Below are 21,803 nucleotides of genomic sequence, written 5' to 3' on the forward strand. Positions count from 1 at the left end.
GGACTAGTAACTTACTCCAAATCTGCCTTGCTGGACCTGCGCACGATGGCTAATACCCAATGTGTCCAACATAGCCTGTATAGAGTCCTGGAAACCACAGACCTCATATGCCCTCATTGTAACATTAGGCTACACATAGCTAATGATAAGGTTAAGACGAACACCACCACAGCCGTTAACACCATAGACTTTTCTGCAGCACTCATTAATGCACGTTCCTTGGTAAAGCACCGGCAGGAAGTATCTGACCTCATCCTGGATAACAACTTAGACTGTCTCTTTATAACAGAGACATGGACGGATGAGGCGTCCGATCCAGATATGGCAGTCGCGGCCCCCCCAGCCTATAAAGCCTACCGTCTAGATAGAGTAGGGAAGTGTGGAGGGGGGCTAGCCATCATAGCCCGCGATCACGTAAGTGTGAGAATGTCACATATCCCTTCCACCTCTTGTGAAGCCCTCCAATTTGATCTTAAGCTTACTCCGTCGTTTCATTTCAAAGGTATGCTCTTATATCGACCCCCAGGCGCTCGTACTGGCTTCCTCGCCAACCTAGGCTCGATACTCGAAGCATTGGCGATGGAAGACTCATTTACAGTTATGGGTGATATGAATTTCCATCTTGAGAAGTCTTTTGATAATGATACCCGTACCTTGATATCAGATATGAATACCTTGAGTCTTCGGCAATTGGTCACTATCCCCACTCACAAGGCCGGCCATACTCTGGATGGCATCTTTTCCAATATGGAAGGCCTAAAAATAATAGATACCTTGCCCATGCCTTGGACTGATCACTATGCCATCTTAATGAGAATCTCAGTCAAGGCGAACAGGACTAGAAGAGACCCCGCATTGAGACCAGAACCTTTTAAGGTCTGGAAAGATATCGATCAGACGGAGCTAACTGCTCTTCTGGATAGGACCCGGCCTTGTCTGTCCACTGACCCCAACACTGCCACATGTCAATTTCAGGAGTGGCTGGGCACTGCCACAGACACCTTAGCCCCGACTAAACAGCCTTCGAGAAATAGAACAGCGCCCTCGGCCCCGTGGTTCACAGAGGAACTGCGCAAACAGAAACAAATCTGCAGAAATAGGGAAAGGCATTGGCGCAGATCCTACAGCTCAGAAAGCAAAGCTAGCTACAAGGAAGCACTAGGGCTGTATAAAGCCCTCATTGTCGAAACTAAGAAAAAGTTCTTCACAGAACAGATCGATACCGCCAAAAACTCCAGTAAAAAACTGTATGAGATCACTAAGATCTTAGCGGGAAATACCCCGGATCTAGTTCCACCACCATCCCAATCTTTCTGCGATTCATTGGCCAATTTCTTTTTTACCAAGGTGAATGATATATATCAAGCATTCTCCGTTAAAACGGTAATCCAATCGCCCATGCCTGACAGCATGACTCAGGACACTGAACTGCTCCAGTTCACAGACCTTGTAGAGACACAAATTAAGGACATTATTGCTACCATTAAATCTGGATCTGCTTTAGATCCCTGCCCTCTCAAGGTCATCCGTCCGGTGATTGATTGTTTGGCTCCTGATATCACCTCAGTCTGTAATGCGATGTTCAGAACTGGGATATACCCGGACTCACTGAAGAATACACTGGTTAAGCCTCTTTTGAAGAAAGTCAATCTGGATAAGGAGCAATTAAAAAACTACGGCCCCATAGCCAGCCTACCTTTCTTAGCCAAGGTAGTTGAGAAAGCTATGAACATACAACTTTCGGAGTTTGTAGAGAAGCACCAATTACTGGACAACACCCAATTTGGCTTTCATAAGTACCATGGTACGGAGACTGCCCTAATTAAAGCGACTGAGGATATACGAGTGATCCAGGACCAGGGAGGAACAGCGGTACTGGTATTACTCGATTTATCTGCAGCCTTCGACACGGTCGACCACAAGATCTTGGTGGACCGAGTCGGAAAGATGGGCATTCACCACCTGGCAAAGAACTTGCTCTCCTCTTTTCTGGCTGGGAGAACGCAGGTGGTCACATTGGGGCATTTTCAATCAGACAAGCTGTCACTGCCGTGTGGGGTACCCCAAGGCTCATCCCTAAGTCCGACACTATTTAATATCTATGTGTCGGACTTGGCATCTGTCATCAAGGCCCATGGGATGAGCCTTACCTCCTACGCAGATGACACGCAGCTTGTGTTGGCCATTAATGGTGATGGAGAGAGGGTAGCAGAAAACTTCCAAGGGGGCATGCGGGCGATTGGAGAGTGGATGGCCTCCAATTGCCTAAAACTAAATTCTGAAAAAACGGAGGTGGTCATTTTCGGACATCTCTCACCTAGTTGGTCTACTACTTGGTGGCCGCCCACGTATGGGACCCCCCCTAAACCGGTCCCTACTGTTAGAAATCTGGGAGTGACTTTTGACGAGAACTTGAATTTTATGGCCCACGCAAACAAAACAGCAGCCACTGCCCACCATAAACTAAGGCTGATTAAGAAAATTATGCCGTTCTTGCCAGCTGCAGCAGGAAGGACACTGGTAAGTTCCCTGGTGTTATCCTCCCTCGACTACTGCAATGGCTTATTTATCAATGCCCAGGCCAAAGTGACTAATAAACTGCAGACAATTCAGAATGCCGCAGCCCGTCTCCTGTCTGGAACCCCGAAGTTCATGCCAATCTCGGAGGCCATAAAAGATCTTCAACGGCTCAAGATCCGGAATAGGATTAAATTCAAAACCCTTTGTATAGTATACAAATCACTGCATAATTGCGGCCCGCATTTCCTGAAAGCCCATCTTAGGTTCCACTCATCCACAAGATCGCTTCGATCTAATAACCTCAATCTTCTGCTGGTACTGCGTACCAAAACTGTCACTTGGGGCGATAGGCGCTTCCTGGTGGCCGCTCCTAGATTGTGGAATTCTTTGCCAGTAGCCATCAGAGAAAGCTCGTCCCTGATGCAATTTCGCAGAAAAATAAAGACTTGGCTGTTTGGTCAATAACAGCTGCCTATTTAGCCTCTGTGGGAACTTTACGCACTGTTTCTAGCGCCGAGATGCCTACGGGCATTTGTTCGCGCTCTATAAATTGTAAAAATAAATAAATAAATAAATAAATGTAGTGTAGTTCCTATATTCCCAATAGGCTCTGCGCATTGGAATAATATATTCAGCAGTGTAGACGTAGGACTGAGGTCGGCTAGGTCTCTAATGACTATATTAGACTTAAGGTTTGCCAGCTAGCTCAGAGGTCACTAGAAACTTTCTTGAATAAACGAGGAGGAGTTTAACCTCCCTGGATAGACAAGAAGGGATTAGCTTCTGACAACCATAAAACATGACAACTTTTCTCCCTCAGAATAAGAGTGTATCTCTAGAGTCGTGTGAAAACAATAGACAGCTATTTCACTCAGTCAAGTGTGCATACTTAGTTTCACCAGAGTGCAGAGAAAAGAGAGACGGGCGTTTTCAATAAAAGGTGTTATTTATTGAGCAGTCTTCTTTCTCATGCAAGAGAAATGAATTGCCACAATTCCAATACTTAGCATAAAGTAAAGTGCGTACAGTAAAAGGAGTATTATAAAATAATACTGTAAAAGCATTGATATGGTTTCTTAGCCATATGTTTCTTTAAAATAGATAAAATATATACATACAAATATACATTGACTAACGTACTCAACTGGTGCTTCTAAATACGCCTACCCTGGTGTACCTGACCTAAGCCTAATACGTGGGAAGGAGTAAGTAAGTAGCAGTTTAAGTTAAGTTGGTTTTGCCAAGGAATCTGAATCACGAATTCTCTTAAAGGGTTTAGTCAGCTCCGTACCTGGATATTAGAAAGTAGGAGGTCTAGTATCTCTCTCTCAGGACTCGATATCCCAGTAACCCACGAGGGTATCTGGAAACACCGGAGCTGGATTTCTCGGCAGAAGAAAAGACAGTGTCTCTCTCAGTGCGTCAAAGAGGAGGGGCGGCGTCCGTGGGCTCTCGCATCAGCTGGGCTCTCGTGCAAGTAGATAGCCGCTCTGCTCCAAAACCACCACCGTGTGTTTGCCTAAGGCAACGTTGGTATATTTATACCTGAAAGGTGCCGGGTTTTGACTTAAGGTTGGACATAAGACGTCAATGAAGATGTCACTAAGAACTGGCCGTTCTTAGAGTGCTCACAGGAGTTCTAGGACGAAGTCAAAACAAAAGCGATGGGGAATTCCCAGGTTGCTGGAGGTTTGGTTTGTTTACAGAACTCGTTGTACTTTCTAGGAGCCTGGGGAAGTAGCCTTGCTTAATTTGGACAGCATGGGCTATGACTAAATATGGATATGATTCCTATGCCTTTATAAGGATATTATTCATTATAACCACATAAGGGCATAAATCAGGACTATTGAATTTAGGGTCCTAGATAGAACTACAACAGGGAAAGCCAGGATGGGTTCCACAGCGGTATTCGTACAAGCGCCTTGAGACCCTTGCGGGTGAGTATTGCGCTATACAAGTATCAATTTACATTTACAAAGAAGAGCGGTGCAGAGTAGAATGACATAGAGAGCTGTGGCGTAAAGTAGTGCAGTGTAGAATAGAGTGACATTTAATACAGTGATGTAGAATATAATGGTGCAGAGTGCAGTGGCGTAGAGCCGGGCGGTGCAGAGTAGAGTGGCGCAGAGTGGAGTGGTGCAGCATAGACTGCAGTAACCTAGAGTGCAGTGACTTAGAGTACAGTGGAGGATCGCAGAGTAGAGTGGCTCTGAGTGCAGTTTTTGCAGAGTAGATTATTTCAGAGTAGAGTAAAGTGGCACAGAGTGGAGTGATGCACGGTAGAGTGGAGAGGTGCAGGTATAGTGCAGTGACGTAGAGTAGAGTGCTGTAGTGTGCAGTGGTGCAGAGTATAGTATAGTGGCATAGAGTGGACTGGCATATAGTGCATTGGGGTAGAGTGGAGTGGTACAGAGTAGATTGAATTTGCATAGAGTGCAGTGCTACAGAGTAGAGTAGAAAGGCATATAGTGAAATGGCATAGTGTGGAGTGGTGCAGAGTACAGTGCAGTGGCATGGAGCGGTGCAGAGTAGAGTGGAGTGAGGTAAATTTGAGTATTCATGGTGTGGTCACGCACTGCCATTACAGACAACACATCTTCAGTTGAAACGACCATCACATTTACACAAGCATACCATTTTTTTGACAAAAGTACACAGTGCACAAATGATAATGTGTGGAAATGTCATCACCTAGTGTATTGATTTGTATTGATCGTATTAAAATATTTGTTTCCACCACACTTCACAGCCTTCCTCCAGCACACCCTTAGTAGCCAGCATGATTGTCACATAAATCCTCTCACTTTGAAGTCAGAGAAAGAAAAGTAAACACCAATTTCCCTGGGAGACAGACCCTGACATTTCACCTCTGTCTTTGAAGGTACAGCAATTTTGACAAGATAAGGACAAGATTTAAAGGCCTGTTTACAGAAATAGAACACTGGTGGAAGAATACAGTAAATAGGGTTTTGACAACAGAAGGGAGGAACTCCAGCTGGACAGCTTAAAGAAAATAAAGCCAGCAAATAGAGAGTAAGAAAATGTGAGCTACAAACCACAAAGTCAATGGTAAGCAATTGGCTGAATGGATTCTCAAGGAAGCTTTCTGAATGTCCTTAAGATGGCGTTAGCAAACCAGATAGCTGTGCTGTCTGGTGGGCTTCGACCTAAAAACGCCCAGTAATTCAAATGGGATGGTCAGAGTGCTGCCATTTGGAAAAGTTGGGTTCTCATCCTATACAGAAACATTCACTCATGCTGTTACAGAACCTTGACAATTTTCAATGATTTTCAAACGTGCCCCTCCCCCATCAAAAAAATGTGTTGAAGCAGAGCAATTTCTGAAGCCATTCAATAAAGCACTCTTTCACTCATCCCGCTTAAGCCTCAAAAGATTTGAAATGCATCAAAAGAGAGAGGTTTTTGCTTCAGCAGTTCGAGGGGCTCCCTGGAGTGGGATTCTGGGCTGCGGGCCAAAAAGGCTTCCCCTGTATTCTAGCTGATGACACTGTCGCAGGAATGTGTGGCGCCTGTTCTTTGTCACGGCCTTGTATTCCAGAGAACTGCTGAAAATCCAGCTGGTCTTGTCAGGAGTGGGAGGGGCTGCGATAACCGACTATGTTTTCCCAACCTAGTTCATCTGGGGCTTTCTCTGGCTACTAAATATTTAAATTGAGCGACAGTCCTGCATAACTTAGCCTCCAATTCATTACAGTGACATATTGTGCTGTGACGTATTTTGTTGCGACAGAGTCAGTTTTCGTGTTGGTGGATCCCAGTGTCGGAAGCTTTGTTGGAGCCCTCCCAATGACATCCTTCTTCATGGATTCCCTCACTAACACTCTCCGATGTCGCCCAAATTTCTCCTTAGCTCCTCTAACACGTATTTACTTTATAGCGCTACTTATCCCAATGTAGACTGCTAGATCGCTTTACATCACAGACATATTATACAGGGACTATGAGTCATACTAGTGTGTAAATCAATGTATGCATATGAAATGTTAGTTAAGACAATGCGCACTACAAGGTGTAGGAGTCACATGTCATCTATACTAGTAGGCATTATATGTTAAGAGTGTTTGATCTGGAGAAACGAAGGGGCAGATCAACAAAGTTTTGACGATGTGCAGTAACAACAGTTGATGTGCCTCATTGTGTGAAAATGAGAGAGCACAAAAGCACCATATCTACCAATATGTGGTGCTGTTGCTCTCTTCTCTAGCAGTGGCGTAATGAAACTCAAGGGGGTCCCCCTGCCAAGTACATGGAAGAGCCCCCCTCCGGACTCACCCGGGAGCTCTCAGGCCAGCATACTGTTCTGAGGGGGCCACCTGGAGCTTGGGGACCCCTGCAATGCGGGGGCCTTTGTTACACCACAGTTGTCTAGTACTGGTGTACCTTAGCCTGCCTTGCAGCAATGCACACACCCTTGTACCATAGTGCCCAGGTGTTTGAGTGATGTCATCTTTAGGCTTTAGACTGCAAGGGTACCCTTTCAGCACAAATTTCTATGCTTTGACAAAGTTTAACACGTTACTACTTTGTATGTGTGCTGTAGGGTGCAGCACATGCAAAGTTGGATAGTTTGGAGAAAAGAATTCTTTTCTCCAACTTAACGCCTACCTCGAGAAAGCGTAAATTGTTTTACGCCAATCCCTTTCTACCAAAATTAGTAGATTGGGGTTATTGTTAAAACCCTTGAGTGAGTGCATGGGAATGTCCATTTACCACCATGGTAATGTAAAGCATCACATAGTGCTACTTAGTGTTACTTTAGGTCAACTGTCCAAAACAATTCAGTATTTGCACTGGAAAGTAAGCCCAAAGACAACACTTAGCTCCAGGTCTGCATTACTTTTGAGATGAAAACCAGGTGTAAATTGTTAGTAAATCTGCTCCATAAATGTAACAAAATAATTGGGGTGTCAACCTAATCGCATTGTATTGCTTCTAAAATGAACTATTTTGAGCAACCTTACAATAATAAAAGATTCAGTGGGAAAAGAATAATGCTCTAAGCCTGTTCCTTTTCATTTGGATGCAACACTTTGATGCCAGTTCACAGCTCATTGTGCTATATTGGAAGGATTATTACTTACCAACTACAAGTAAGGACCTTTGTTACAAAATTAATAACCAACTAACCTATCAGTATAAAATACTAATCTCTGCTCTGCATGTCACACATCACGCTTTGCAGCAGGAACATTAACCATCTATGCTACCATATCATGAGTCAAAACTCACGGATCTCTCCATCAAGAGCATTAACCTCCAGAGTTATCATAGTGTTGTAAATATCCCTTGAGAAGTGCATAGAGGACACAAAGATCTCAGCTGGATGTTCTGACTTCGGTTCAGCCTGTCATGCAGAGTCCACCCCCTTGACCTTGGCGCCCGGTGCGGAGGCATTGGTCGCACGTACATTGGTTCAAATCATACACGGAGATCTGTTACTGTACAGGGTGCCATGCTGTTCCATTATTCCACTATGACACCCTTGTACTTTGACATGTTAAATGGCGATGCTTACCTTTCCCTGGTGCTCCGGCATGTCACGCCGTGACGTCTTATGACATTATCCTTTATAACACTTTCGACGACAGTACCTTCCGCCCTGACAGTTTGCTGTTACACCCTTCCTTACATGGCATGTGACCCCTTTCAGAGAAAATAATAAGAAGACTCTTGCCTCAGTTGGCATCAGTAGAAATTAGTGGCTAAGTACTTTGGCCAGGTTTAACATTGTTACCACCAATATCCATCGCAAATTGTGTAGCACTGATATTGTATTGCATTGTAATTACATTTATATAGCGCTTACTACCCCTGACGAGGCGCCGAAGAGCTTTTTCGGCACGTAGCACTCTACTCCGGGACCCATAGAGGATTAGTGTTGAATTAGTACAGTGAAACATGCAAGTACATTTTAGGTGGTGGATAGGTTAGTCAGCTATTTGGATTTGGAATGATAGCAGAAGGACAGAGAAGGACAAATGTTTGTATTTATTTATCGCTCGCTTGTTGACGCACGCTATTCAGGAAGCCTATAAAGGATTAGTGGTGAATTATTATGGTGAAATATGAGGTAATTTCAGTGGGGATATTAGTCTGTTACTTGGAGTGAGAAGGATAGCAGATGGATAAAAGGGGAAGAAAGATTTGTATTCATATAGCACTTGTTACCCCTGATGGGTGTTGAAGCGCTTTTCTGGCGAGTAGCACGCCACTCCGGAACCCATAAAGGATTAGTGTTGAAAATTAGTATAGTATAAATATGAAGTAATTTGATTAGTAGATATGTTATTCAGTTATTTGGGCAGTATATTAGTATAGTTGAATATGGAATATAGAATTTGAGAAGTGAACATGTTAGTCTGTTAATTTTGATTGAAAAGGATAGTGGAGGGATAAAAGAGTGAAGGATTTTTTTTTTTAGGTCTTAGCAGTAGGAAGAGGCTTTTGGATGAGTAAAAAGGAGTTTTGGAGGGAAGGAGTCAGAGGGGAGAATTTAGAAAGGTTTGTATGTTATACAGTTCATAAACTGCTGTGAGTGAAAAAAACTAGAGAAAAGAAGTGGCTGGTGGATTGCCCAAATTCATTTCGGCCTTGGTAATAACTCTGGACCGCAATCTAGTGGCATAACGGAAAAGATGGGGGGCACCTGCAGAATATGTTGAAGAGGCCCTTAGTCTCCCATATTTCACAGATATTCATTGGCTGTGGGCTGAATGGGCACCCCCTGAAGTTTTTGCCCCCCCCCCCCAGCTCTGCATTACGCCCCTGATACAATCCAATTGTTTGATTTCTTGCCCACCATGCTACATAAATGTATCAATTTCACCAATGGCTAATGGCAATCTGGAGGGGATCGCCCCATTGTGAATGTTCAGATTGTCCAAGGCATCTGAGAACTTGTTTACTTTAAAAGTCATGCTATTCATCTTCAATTCAGTGATTGTGACATAGTAACCCCAAATGTTCTTCAGCCTTAGGACGACATTGTCAAGTGCAGCAGAACCCACAGTTTATACCTCAGAGTAACCAGTGCAACTGTCAGTCACTACCATCAAGTACTGTCCAATGGGAATAGTGCAAAAGGTTATGCCAAATGTACTCTAGGGTACACAGCATCCTTAATGTTGGGTCTGGGACATCTCCATTGGACATCTCCATTTCTGGCTACCTAATAAAGTGTGCAGCTTTTGCTGAAATGTATAATTTTGGACAGACAGTACAAGGTGAGAATGAAATGATGAAGGCGTATATGACCTCCTTTTGAAAGTTGACAGCAACTTGAAAGTGTAAGACCTTAACAGTGGAACATATTAGAGATCAATATCTGTTAAATGACAACAGTGAGAAAGTATGGGAGAAACTGTGGAGGAAGGATGAACCATCACTGAGGGATGTAGTACTGGTTGTGAAAAAAGTAGTGTACATGATGTGTGTTGAAAAAATCAGAAGCATTTGGGAAGTTCTTAGATCCTAATACCCAAACACAGGTGCATCTTTTTGAGGTAGGATGTGTCTATTAGGACATATGTTTTAAAAACAGAGTTGGGATGTTTGAAGTCATACACTCTAAAATGAAGCTGGAAAAGGGGAAGAGCTAGCCGGTGGCAGTGGCAGGCTCCATCCGCTTGTGCGCCATAGCTGTTAGAGCATTTTAAAATACCTATTGTATATCACGCTGATTAAGAGCTTAAAAACTGCTGATACGATTGCATGTGTATTTTATCACTTATTGCACTGCGCGCTGATCTAAAGCGCTTTTAAATATTGACACATACGATCAGGTTTGTTCCTAATGTTATGGTGACATTGTGGGGGGCTTGACTCACTTGTATTTGATTCTCCGGGGCTGATTATTAGTCCGGGGGGGTCGCTCCACCTCCTGCACTCCCGCCCCGTTTCCGCCGCGCCCAGTGTCGGCGTTTGCTGCGGAGGGTGAGGAGGAGCCCAGCACTTCCGGGCTCTAGGCAGTGAGGTCAGCGCTCTAGTTGCGCTGTAGGCGAACCTACTTAACTCAGGTGAATCTCGGCCACAGCTGTGGGGAAGAGCTAGCCGGTGGCAGTGGCAGGCTCCATCCGCTTGTGCGCCACAGCTGTTAGAGCATTTTAAAATACCTATTGTATATCACGCTGATTAAGAGCTTAAAAACTGCTGATACGATTGCCTGTGTATTTTATCACTTATTGCACTGCGTGCTGATCTAAAGCTCTTTTATATATTGACACATACGATCGGGTTTGTTCCTAATGTTATGGTGACATTGTGGGGGGCTTGACTCACTTGTATTTGATTCTCCGGGGCTGATTATTAGTCCGGGGGGGTCGCTCCACCTCCTGCACTCCCGCCCCGTTTCCGCCGCGCCCAGTGTGGGCGTTTGCTGCGGAGGGTGCGGAGGAGACCAGCACTTCCGGGCTCTAGGCAGCGAGGTCAGCGCTCTAGTTGCCCCTCCCCTATCCTCTACTTATGTGTGTGGGTCCGAGACCGCGCTGCGGGCGCGACGAAGGCGCGCCGAAGTAGCGCCTAAGTCAAGCCCGTCTGCGCCCGTCCGCGGCCGGCCGGGGCCGGCCGGGGGGCCGGCCGGGGCGTGGGGCTACAGCCCCTGCCCATTTAGTGCAAGCACCTATCCACTATGATAGCCAGGAACTTGTGCGTCTGTGTCCTCCAATAAATGTATCCTGCAGGAATTCTATGGAGGCACATGCGATACATAGTTGCCCCTACTGCCCATTCAAAGGTATTGGAGAGCCCGCTAGCTCTCATGGAGGACTGAGAGCCCAGGGAGGCTTACTCAATTGTAGATCTTTAAGTAGGCACTCGACTCAAATATGGGATCTCCTGCTGGATGAGAAGCTAGATTTTCTCTTCCTAACGGAGACCTGGCTGGACGAGCACTCTGATCCCGATATCGTTAGTGCTGTTCCACCAGGGTATTCCATAGCCAGAGTTGATAGGGAACGAGGTAGAGGCGGGGGGATTGCAATTATTATAAAGTCCCCGTTAGAATGTACCCTACTCCCAATCCCTATAGACAGATGCGAAGCTGGAACGTTCAACTTGAAGCTTAGTCCGCAGGACTCTATATCTGGGATCCTAGTATATAGACCTCCAGGAAGCCTTGGAAATTTTAGGTCTAGTATTGTGGAGAGCGCTGCCCACCTAACCATTAGACGGAGTAAAATCTTAGTTTTAGGGGACATTAATATGCATTTTGAAAACACTCATCTGAAAGATGTTACTGACCTTCGTCAGGAATTTCAGGAACTACAGCTTGAGCTGAAGAATTCCGTTCCTAAGCATGCTATGGGTCACTTACTGGATCCTGTGTTTGCGAGTTGGGCGGGGGTGACTGTGGACACCCCTATTCCTATCCCATGGTCAGACCATTACTTAGTTCCCGTTCAGATAAGTAGCTCTGGCTGTGAGAAGCGCGCAGCGGACATCAAAAACTTTCCGTACCGTAAATGGAAGCAGTTCTCCCAAAATAGCTTTAACAGGCTGATACAAATAGGGGGTCCGCTGGATGGCACCGATGTTGAGTGTGTGAACTCTAAGCTTGATGAGCGCATCCTAGACACCGTGAACTCCACGGCTCCACTGAGCAGTTCCAAGACTTGTGGTAGAAGAGCTAGGACTGCTCCATGGTTTACACCAGATTTACAGCTGGTAAAATCGGAATGTAAACGGCTGGAGCGCAGTTGGAGGTTGACATCCTGTTCTGGGAGTAAGGTCTGCTACAAATTAGCTATGAGGAAATATCAAAAGCAAGTGCGAGGGGCCAAAGCTGCCTACTATCACATTCGGATAGAGGAGGCGGAGAACTCCTCGAAGGAGCTGTTTACATTTTTTAAAGAAATATCCCTGGTACCTGGCGTGAATTCCCAATCTACCGATCCTATGGGGGAATATAATCGAGTGGCTGAATTCTTTGCTGACAAAGTAAAGAGGATTTATGCCTCTTTCTCCAAACAGCCGGTTAGTAGCCTTCAGTTCATGGAATCACTGGGATGGAGAGGTTCGGCGGAGAGGTTGGAGCACTTTTGCATTCCTCCATCTGAAGAACTGCGCAGCATCTGTCGTAGTGTAAAATCAGGCTCCCCGCGGGACCCCGCGCCCCCTAGGGTGCTTGCTGAGGGCTTGGATGTACTTGAACCCCTGTTCAGATATGTACTTCAGGTCTCCTTTACCTCCCAACAGCTCCCAGCAGACTGGAAGAAGGCTATAGTCCTGCCCATTAGGAAAAAGCCTAATGTGGGTATGGAGGTTCTTGAAAATCTAAGACCTATATCTCTTCTCCCTTATTTGGCCAAAGTGGCTGAGAAGGTTGTAAACCGTCAGCTGGTGGAGCACCTGGAGAAGGCTGAGATTTTACATCCCTCTCAGTCGGGCTTCCGGTCGGGGTTTTCGACTGAGACGGCCCTTCTGAGAGCTACTGAAACGTTGAGACAGGGAGCAGATGCGGGGCACACCATGGCTCTGGTGATGCTAGATCTTAGTGCCGCTTTTGACACTTTTGCGCACTCTATCTTGCTACAGTGTCTTAGCGATGGTGGTGTCACCGGGTCTGCTTGGGGTTGGCTAAAGTCCTTCCTCACGGGTGGCTACTTCCAGGTCCAGCAGGGATTTGCCCGCTCTACTGAGCAGGCACTTGACCAGGGGGTGCCTCAGGGCTCTGCCCTGAGTCCCACTCTATTTAATTTGTATACGGCCCCCCTGGCCCGGTCGTCCAGGCGTATGGAGTGGAGTTGGTATCCTACGCCGACGACACCCAACTGCTGTTATCCCTATCTCAAGACCCCGCAATGACAGCGTACAATTTTAAGGCCTGCATGCAGGCTCTGGCGAATTGGATGGACTCCCATTGCCTAAAATTGAATGGCTCTAAAACGGAGGTGATGGTGGTGGGCGGGGAGACCAGCAGTTGGTCAGCCGAGTGGTGGCCGCCATGTTTGGGTCCCACCCCGGTACCCTGTGAGGAGGCTAAAAACTTGGGGGTATGGGTTAATCCTACCCTTTCTTATGAAGGGCATATCCGCCGGTTAGTTGGGAAGTGTTTTGGAGTCTTGAAGACCTTAAATAAAACGCTTGACCTCCTGCCCTTGCCAGCCAGACGGACCATGACTCAGGCCCTGGTGACCTCCCGGATGGATTATGGGAATGTTCTATTCCTGGGGGCCACCGAGAAAAGATTGGGGCGGCTGCAAGTTCTGCAAAATTCTGCCGCACGGTTAGTTCTGCGGCGGCCTAGGAGAGCAGCCTCCAGTCTGGCCCTGGATACTCTGCACTGGCTGCCGGTCAGGAAGAGAGTGCTTTATAAATGCCTCCTGATCTGCCATCGCATTGTATGGAATAGGGCTCCTTCTTACCTGCAAAACTTGGTGTATAAATATGAACCCTCGAGAGCTCTTCGCTCGGGAGGAACGGGCTTGCTGGTGGTTCCTCGAGTGAAGAAAGCAAGAATGGGGGGGCGCTCTTTTAGTGTGATTGCGGCACGGAGCTGGAACAATCTCCCTTTGGAGATGAGACTAGAAGGCGCTGAAGTCAAATTTAGAGCATTGTTAAAAACTCATCTGTATAGGATGTAGGGTTCACGGAAGGGTGGGCAGTCTCTGTTATTGTTGGTTACTTTTTTCCTCACTAGCGCGGGGACACGCCGTGAAGGGGTTACCAGGTGCTTTATAAGCTGTTTTATTATATTATTATTAAAAGAAGGGAGCTCTACTAGTCATATGTAAAGTAAAGAGATTACCCATCAATGTGCATGACACAGTGGGCAAAGAGTTAGCAGAACTGGTGGGATACCTTCTGTAGAGGCGAGGGAGTGGTTAGCCCCAGACATCTAATGGGAAGATTTGTCTTTGCATAAACTTAACAAGGATGTGGCAATGGGCAAGTATAATTGTCCAACATATCAGAAATGCTGACTTTCATGTCAGCAGGCGAAGATTTTTACCACCTTAGATCTAACCTGCTCATACTACCACCTGCTTAACCTATGTTAAGAGTTACAATAATTAACAGCAGGAGCCAATACATCTGTGCTCAATTTGGGGCATGTTTTAGCTATTTTGGTGTTTAAAAGGACCATGGTGTCAATGTTAGGTGACTTTGCTCACATGAAATATTTTTCGGATGATGTCCTAATCTCTGGAGCCTCTTGATAGGAACACAATGTGTGAATATAGTTCTTGAGGGGTTCAGAGAATATGCATTGATCTTGGGAATGTTTTGGGAAGGAGGAAATTAACTAGTTGGGACATTGTGTTACAGCTAAGGGTGTCAGGTCAAAAAGGATTTGGTAGAGTCTTTTAAGCAGACATCGTCTAACTGGGGGGTGAGCTTCCCTGGGAGGGGCCTCAAGTGATCTCAGGGGGTGCACCGTCTCTGGTCAAGAGAAGCAGCATGCTTTGTTTTAAGTGTTAAAAACATGAGCAGCAGTAAGCCACTTTGTAATGAGCCATCACTAACTAACAATTTTTGTCATTTATATCCTGACTTGGAGTAAGTGTAACAAGCATTTACAATGCGAAAGGTCTCACAACTGCGAGTTTTAGAGCTATTGGTATTGTAAATGGCAATGCCTTTTGAAAAATTAACAGGTATTGTAATTTATATTAGTAATTTCCCACCCGTACCATAACTACCCCTATTATTATTACTATCACCACAGAGTAGTAATAGTAATAATTGTAGTGGTGGTTATGGTGCTTGTGGTGATTGTAGCAGTGGTGGTAGTGGTGGTGGTATTGGTACTGGTGGTGGTGGTACTGGTGGTGTTAGGTCTATGTGGATTTTATTTCATTACTAATGCTACTGCTGGAATATTTTTTAACAAAAACTAACAAACATCATTTGCAAAGCCAATAGCTCAAACCTTTAGTAATGCCATCCCTATTGCAGTGCAAATGCTTGTTTTATGTTGCAGGCATGAGGTGCATCATCTACTTCCCAAAATACAATCTTAGATTTGTAGACACTCGTAACAGTCCTATGGTAGGACGCAGTTGTTCAGCCAGTGTAAGGCTAATAGCTCACACAACTTTGCATTTTGATACCTGAAGTTTTAAATTACAATAAATGTAGTAGACCTTAGGCAGGAAACTTGAGTTACCAGTAACTGTGGAAAGAGCAATAACTTTAGAAACTGGTGCTTTATTTCATCTTTTCCGTGGAGTGAAGGTTACGTAACTGTTTTATTGCCTTCGAATGAGCACAATGGGGCTTATTTACAAGTCCCTTGCACCGCCGGTGCTTCACTTTTTGTGTGGGAAAAAGTGATGCAGCAGTGGTGCAAAGGGCTTGTAAATAAGCCCCAATGTCCTATTTCTCTCGCTCCAAAGCAGCTCTGCTGACCTGGTTCTCTGGCTCTAAAGCAGCTCTGCTGACCTGGTTCTCTGGCTCTACAGTGGCTCTCTTGACCTGGTTCTCTGGCTCTAAAGCAGCTCTGCTGACCTTGTTCTGTGGCTGTAGAGCGGCTCTGCTGACCTGGTTCTCTGGCTCTACAGCAGCTCTGCTGACCTTGTTCTCTCCCTCTTAAGCAGCTCTGCTGACCTGGTTCTCTGGCTCTACAATGGCTCTGCTGACCTGGTTCTTTGGCTCTAAAGCAACTCTGCAGACCTGGATCTCTGGCTCTAGAGCAGCTCTGCTGACCTGGTTCTCTGGCTTTAAAGCAGCTCTGCTGACCTGGTTCTCTGGCTCTTCAGCAGCTCTGCTGACCTGGTTCTCTCCTTCTAAAGCAGCTCTGCTGACCTGGTTTCTCTGGCTCTACAGCAGCTCTGCTGACCTGGTTCTTTAGGTCTAGAGCAGCTCTGCTGACCTGGTTCTTAGGCTCTAGAGCAGCTCTGCTAACCTGGTTCTCTGGCTCTACAACGGCTCTGCTGACCTGGTTCTCTGGCTCTAAAGCAGCTCTACTGACCTGGTTTCTCTGGCTCTACAGCAGCTCTGCTGACATGGTTTCTCTGGCTCTACCGCAGCTCTGCTGACCTGATTTCTCTGGTTCTACAGCAGCTCTGCTGACCTGGTAATCTGCCTCTAGAGCAGCTCTGCTGACCTGGTTCTTAGGCTCTAGAGCATCTCCGCTGACCTGGTTCTCTGGTCCTAAAGCAGCTCTGCTGACCTGGTTCTTAGGGCCCAGAGCAGCTCTGCTGACCTGATTCTCTGGCTCTACAACACCTCGCTGACCTGGTTCTTTGGCTGTAAAGCAGCTCTGCTGACCTGGTTCTCTGGCTCTAGAGCAGCTCTGTCGACCTGGTTCTCTGCCTCTAGAGCAGCCCTGCTGACCTGGTTCTTAGGCTCTAGAGCAGCTCTGCTGACCTGGCTCTCCGGCTCTAAAGCAGCTCTGCTGACCTGATACTCTGGCTCTAAAGCAGCTCTGCTGACCTGGTTCTCTCCCTCTAAAGCAACTCTGCTGGCCTGGTTCTCAGGCTCTACAGCAGCTCTGCTGACCTGGTTCTCTGGCTGTAAAGCAGCTCTGCTGACCTGGTTCTCTGGCTCTAGAGCAGCTCTGCCGGCCTGGTTCTCTGCCTCTAGAGCAGCCCTGCTGACCTGGTTCTTAGGCTCTAGAGCAGCTCTGCTGACCTGGCTCTCCGGCTCTAAAGCAGCTCTGCTGACCTGATACTCTGGCTCTAAAGCAGCTCTGCTGACCTGGTTCTCTCCCTCTAAAGCAACTCTGCTGGCCTGGTTCTCTCCCTCTAAAGCAACTCTGCTGGCCTGGTTCTCAGGCTCTAGAGCAGCTCTGCTGACCTGGTTCTCTGGCTCTAGAGCAGCTCTGCTGACCTGGTTCTCTGACTCTAAAGCAGCTCTGGTGACCTGGTTCTCTGGCTCTAAGACCCAATGCATAATGATGGAACTTGGAGGTGCCTGTGGAGGGGGTGGGGATTTGTGTTGAGCACTGTCCAAGAGCCACTCTATCCTCCTTCTTCTCCCTCAAAAAAACAAGCAAAAGCTTCCAAGGCAGCGGGCAGCCACTTAGGTGGATGTTGCAAACCCACAAAGGGCATTAACTGTGCATTGCCTTCACAAAGGAGTTGGAAAATCGCTCTGCGCAGGGGTTTCCAGTTCACATTGCCTTTGACCATGTGATGGTTCTTTACCGGGAGGCCGTGTGAACAGAGCTGATAAAGTGACATATGGTACAAGATGTGAGTTGACAGGTCTGCGTACATTAAGATGTTTGTGCAGTGTTTTTTCTTTCTTTCATGGCATTTTCAAAACACTGTGGGTGTGGTAGAGCTAGAGGTAGAAGAGAGAATGTGGCATAATGGCCAGAGCTGTCAACTTTGGAACTGGTGAACCAACTTCGAGTCAGCTCAATATACTGTGATTCTATGCAAATCAATTAATCTCCCGTGCCTAAAAATAAATGTTACCTTATATATTATATTGGTGCTCATGTAAAGCTCCAAATACCTTCAGGTTGAGTTTGCACTATATAAAACTGCAAAAAGAGGTAATAAGAAAGAGACAATAAATGTACATAGAAAGAAAGATTAAGGACCTTTGTCGTTGAAGTGTCAGTTTTTTCACCAAGAGGCTAGTACATCTCAGAATGGAGCAATGGTGCGCTTGCCATAGGTGTCTCATCTGCAAAAAGAACAAATGATGGACTGAATGCTGAATAATGTCAAACACTCACCCCCAGTACAGAGATCTGGGCTTAAATCCAACACCACGCCATTCCAGTTCAAACCCAGCTATATGCAAATCAGTCCTGACCCGGCTCCCCATGGAAGCAGTCCAGCCAGCAATGCCAGATGAGGTACTCTTTAGACCAGAAACAAGCATCTTAGGGCAGGTTTTGGGGTTGTCACCCTCATCAACCAAATAGCTCGACTCTGGTGGCATGGTGAGCGCGGGGCCACGTACGGGTATACCCGTCCCAGTAAGGGTGAAAGATGCAGAAAGAACAAATTATGGACGGAATGCTGAACAATGTCAGACACTCACCCACAGTACAAAGATCTGAGCCCAAATCCATTTTTTTTTTTTTGTCACCACATCATTCCAGCTTGGTGTCCGCAAAATGTAAACCAGTCTTGACCCTGCTCCCCATGGGAACAGTCCAGCCTAAATTGCCAGGCCAGTTCCTCCCTGGACCAGAAACAAGCAGCCTAGGGCTGGTTTTGGGGTGTCTCATCAGCAGAAAAAGGAGGAGGAGGTGTGCTTCTACTAAGGCTAACAGAAGGACAGTGTTAGACCAGCAGGAAGCTCAGAGCAGTGAACAGCCAGATTTAAATTCTGGTATTCGTGCTAGTGCCGCTTAGTGAAAGCCATACAAACCAAATCAAACGTTTTGTTACATAACAAATCAAACTTTCTTTTACATAACAAATAAAAATATTGTTAAATAAGAACAATCTGTTAAAGTAAACATCCAAAATATCGAAATGGACTAGTCCACTTGTAGAGATTAAATGCAACATACAAGTTATCTCTTGGATATCATAATTGCTGCAGAAAAAAGGCAAAGTGCTTTAGGCAGCAGCACACCAGGGCCCGCAGGGAAAGCACTGACATCCACAAGGCACTTGGATAATTATAAAATATGCATGGAACACTCACCCTAACTGTAATTTTTGCTAAGGGAAACTAATCCTTTGTTGGAGCTTTCACAAAAGAAAATTATGTCTTTGCTTATATCTTTATGCTTGCTCATGTCCTTCGATGTTATGCAATCTTTCTTTTTTCTTTGTATATGTAAAGCGCTCTGATACCCACGGGTCTAGCTAGCGCTATATAAAACTTTATGAATAAAATAAACCTAATTTGTAATGGACAGACATCCCGTACTTTGCGCCTGCCCGAGGCCACGCAGTGGCCATAGAGAGGGCGGGCCACTAGTCGCGGAGGGCTGTCCCGCCCCCTGCAGGATGTTAGCCTCCCCTCCTCACTGGTTGGAGGAGGCGGCTGGACGCGAGTCTCGTCCGGGGGCGGCGGGGAGGGGCCTCCGTGGGTACTTAGGTTGCCGCACCACGTTGGAGGGCCTCTTTGCCGCCCCGGACGCCATCGATTCTCTTCGGGACACTCTTTTTAAGGTGAGCGAGGCCTTGCCCGGCCTATAATTCCCCCCCCTTCCCCTCCGCCTGCTCCTCCTTGAGTCGTGAGCCTGGCGAGGCGGCCCATTACGCGTGGGCTGCGGTGGGGGGGGACGTCCGGTTCCCGATGTGGTCTCCGTCCTTGCCCCCCCCCCTCACGGCGGGTGGGGTTTAGCGGGCCGGCCGGTAATTTCGTCGGTCCCGCCGCGGCTTTCGCGACCGCGCTGACAGAGTACCCCCATGCGGGCTACCCGGTGCGTTGGCCGATCCTCGCCCTACCTCTGTGGTGGCGCTTTCTTCCCCTCTCCGACCCCCCCCCCCCGCCTTAACTGCGTGCGGTGGGGGGGCCAACCTTTGCAGGGTTTTCCTTCCTTTCCAGGGGCGGCAAACGACGTGGCGACGAGACCAATGAGCTATAGCTCAAAGGAAAGTCTCGTACCTTTGGTGTGTACAGCCCTCACAGACCAGGGTTCGAATCCTGCCAATGCTGTAGAATTATCCCAAGGTGAAAAAATTTCAAAGGTTTTATTTCCCCCCTCCCGCACTCTCTCGTTGGGTGCGGGCGAGACCGGTTAGCCCACGAGGCCGTCTGGCTGGCCATTGGGGGTGATGTGCCTCCCTCCCCCCCCCCTCTCCTATATCCTTTGTGAGCCGGGCAGCTCGACTGGCCCTCAGTTGGGCCCCATAGGAGGGAGAATGTCTTCCGCTGGCGGGTTGCCGCCTGTACCAGAGTGCGAGGGGACTAGGTGTCAGCACATGTGCTGGGCGCATACTATTGTCTCGGCCCGGGCCTTGAGCTTGCCGTCTTCGTCACTCAGGCCAGGCAGTGACCGTGAGATGGACTCAGATGGTCCCTAGAAATCCCGTCTCCCCCCCCCCCATTGCCCCCGTGTGGGCCTCAATTGAACGCCGCGCTTCGTTGAACTGCATCTTGTCGACAGTGTCGTGTATCTTTGGTGCTTTGCTATTGTGTCTATTTTGTTAGGAGATGGTTGGTAAAGGGGGTCACCGAGCATAATCTTGGCGGGCTTGCAACACTAAACATTCCTGGAACCGCATTGTTCTGTGTAGGTGGGGGATGTGTGCCGACAGCCATACTGTAATTGGAAATTGCTGGACATTGTATGCATGTTATCGATTATTTCATTTATGGTTTCGTTTACATGCGATTGCTTATCCTATTGATATATACCACGTATGGTGGGCGGTTATTTTGTGTGGGGCAGGTAATCTTTGACGTTCTCTGGCCTGTTATGCTTGCTGAAACCGAGTATTTTGTTGCATAACCTAGCACCCCCCCCTCCCCTGTTGCTTGCCATGTGGTGAGCGGTCTCGGTGTGTGATGTCGCCATGTCCGGGTTTGCGTGCCGTTTAAGATTTTGTTTCGGCAGGGGATTTGTTTATCACGCTTTGCACGTGGCGGACAGCCATTGGGGTCAGTAGTGTATGCTGTCTCCCGTGCTGATGTCACAGGCCGGATATCGGCAATTCCTTTGGTACCTGTGCGACTACCATGCCCCGCTTTATTTTCACGTCAGGCTAGCTCAGTCGGTGGAGCATGAGACCCTTAATCTCAGGGCCATAGGTTCGAGCCCCACGTTGGGTGAAAACAAGTAATTTTTCACAGCTACATTTCCACACCCCCATGCTCCGGTGCCACTACGGGATCCGGCGGCATTGAGCATCGGGCCTCGGAATCGATGGGAGTCGCGGCTATGACGCCGCTATTCATGTTCTCGTGAACACGTAAATGATTGTCTTTAATTGGTGGTGTGTGGCGCGATGGGTTAAGCCTGGTTCACCTGCCGGGTGCGGCTGGGTGTTCGGCGGCTGGTTGCACGGGCAGCCGGGTGTCGTAATATCGGTAGCTGGTCGGGTGGGTTGGCTACACTGCAGGTGGTCGCTGCTTCAGGCCTCATGCAGCAGTATCAGTTTGTGGGGACGCTTTCCAATGTGCCATTTCTTCACGATTGCAGGCTCAGATCGCTTCCTGCTTTCCCGTTCCGCACCCCCGGCGCCTCGCGGTGTCAAGCAGCTTCTACCCCCCCTTCCGGGAGGTCAGTATACTGGCGAAGCAGGAGGGGCAGGTTCAGGAGGGAGCCCTGTGCATGAGATTTGAGTGCATTGATGCAATCGCTCGGTGGCCACAAAAAGAGGTGTTTTATGCAGATTTACAAGTGTCATGGCGTTGGCAGCAGGAGGGATATGCCTTTCCGTGCGCCATGGTTTTAA

Source organism: Lissotriton helveticus, chromosome 9, assembly GCF_964261635.1.
Source record: "Lissotriton helveticus chromosome 9, aLisHel1.1, whole genome shotgun sequence".
Taxonomy (NCBI): Eukaryota; Metazoa; Chordata; class Amphibia; order Caudata; family Salamandridae; genus Lissotriton; species Lissotriton helveticus.